The sequence below is a fragment of the Pongo abelii genome, chromosome 1, assembly GCF_028885655.2.
Source record: "Pongo abelii isolate AG06213 chromosome 1, NHGRI_mPonAbe1-v2.0_pri, whole genome shotgun sequence".
Lineage (NCBI taxonomy): Eukaryota > Metazoa > Chordata > Mammalia > Primates > Hominidae > Pongo > Pongo abelii.
Genome location: NC_071985.2, coordinates 226,061,740 through 226,063,785, shown reverse-complemented (window position 1 = coordinate 226,063,785; position 2,046 = coordinate 226,061,740).

The following is a 2,046-nucleotide window of genomic DNA, read 5'->3' as shown; positions in this document are numbered from 1 at the left end:
GAGCAGATCACCTGAGGGTCAGGAGTTGGAGACCAACCTGGCCAACATGGTGAAACCCCGTCTCTACTAAAAATACAAAATTATCTGGGCGTGGTGGCTCACACCTGTAATCCCAGCTACTTCGGAGGCTGAGACAGGAGAATCTCTTGAATCTGGTAGGTGGAGGTCACAGTGAGCCAAGATCACACTGCTGCACTCCAGCCTGTGCAAAAAGAGTGAAACTCCATCTCAAAAAATAAATAAATAAATAAATAAATAAATAAATAATAAATTAATTAATCAATTAAAAGTTATATTGTTGTTTGTGTATATTCTCTTTATCAGGTTAAAGTTTTCTTTTAGTCTACTAAAGTTTTTTGTGGGTTTTTTAATTAAAATGAGTAGGAAATTTTATCAACACTTTTTCTGCATCCATTGAGATTATTAAATCTGTTGATTTATTGAATTTGCTGACTTCTCAATCTATTGCTCCAGTGAATGAGTGCCCGGAGTTACTTAAATTCGAGATTAAGGGCAGGCACAGTCCTTCAGACTACCATGTCAGCCCGAGACTTCTGACATCATCAGTTCAGGGGCCCCAGGGCCATTCTCAGACCAACCAGCTACAAATTCTGGGGTCTGAACTCCCTCAGGTTCACTAGAACGATGCATGAACTCGGGAAAGTGCTGTACTTACTATTACAGTTTTGTTATAGCAAAAGGATAAAAACCGAACCAGCTCACAGAAGAGATGCAAAGGCAAGAATCTGGAATTGGGAGGTTTTCAAACAGACAGCTTTTGTGTCCTCAGGGATGCAATCGCCTCTTTGCATCAATGTGTGACAACATGCAGGGCATTGCCAACCCAGGACACCCACCTAAACTTCAGTGTCCAGCATTTTGATTGAGGCTTCATTATATAGGCATGAATGATTGAGTTACTGCTCATGTGGTTGATCTCAATCTTCAACAATGTACACGCCCCTCTCCCTCTCCCTGCCAAGATCTGGCTGATTTCAGTGGCCCAAAGCCCTAATCCTCTAATCATATGATTGGCCTTCCTGGCATGGTCAGCCTCCACCCTGAATCATTTCATTAGCATGAACTATATGGTGCCATCCAAAGGGTCCACTATGAGTCACCTCATTAGCATAAACTAGCAGGAGTGGCCAAAAAAGCCCACCATGAGTAACGAAGACACTCTTATTACTCAGGAAATTTGAAGGGTTTAGAGGTTAACTCTCAGGTGGTGAGACAAAGACCAGACCTATCTTTGAGTATAGTTAATTCTTCATGACATATACAGATTTTATGATATCTATCCATCCTTGCATTCCAGGAATAATATGACATTATCTTTTTAAAACATGGCTAGATCTATTTTGCTAATAGTTAAAAGGACTTTGCACCTATGTTTGTGAATGAGCTTGGCTTATGATTTTTCTTTTATTGATCTTGCCTGGTTTTTAAATTAAAATTATACTGAGCTCATAGAATGAGTTGGAGGGTGTTCTCTTTCTTTCTGTGTGCTGGAAGAATTTTTGTTAGATTGGAATATTTGTCTCATGGAAGTTTTGAGGAATTCACTTGTAAAACCCTCAGAGCCTGTGTGTTTTGTTGTGGCAAGATTTTTAATATTATTTTAATTTCTTTAATAATTGTAGGACTATTCAAGCTTTCTATTTCTTCTTGAGTCAGCATGATTATATTTTTCTAGAAATTTGTCTATTTCATCTAATTTTCAAATATATCAGCATAAAACTCTTTATTCCTTTATTTTTAAAATCTCTGCTGTATTTGTAGTTAAAAATGTTCTGCTGAGTTTGTAGTTAAATATTTGTACCTTTTTTTTTTTAATCAATATAGCACGAGAGATAGGTCTATTTTATTAGTCTTTTCAAAGGGCCAGCATATGGCTTTGTTGATTTTATCTACTGTATGGTATTATTCTCCCTATTAATTACCTGCTCTTTTTTATTACCTTCTCCCTTTCCTTTATTTGGATTTATGTTTTCCCCCCATTGCTTTGTTAGTTGAAGTTAACTTATTACTTTTCAGGCTGTATCC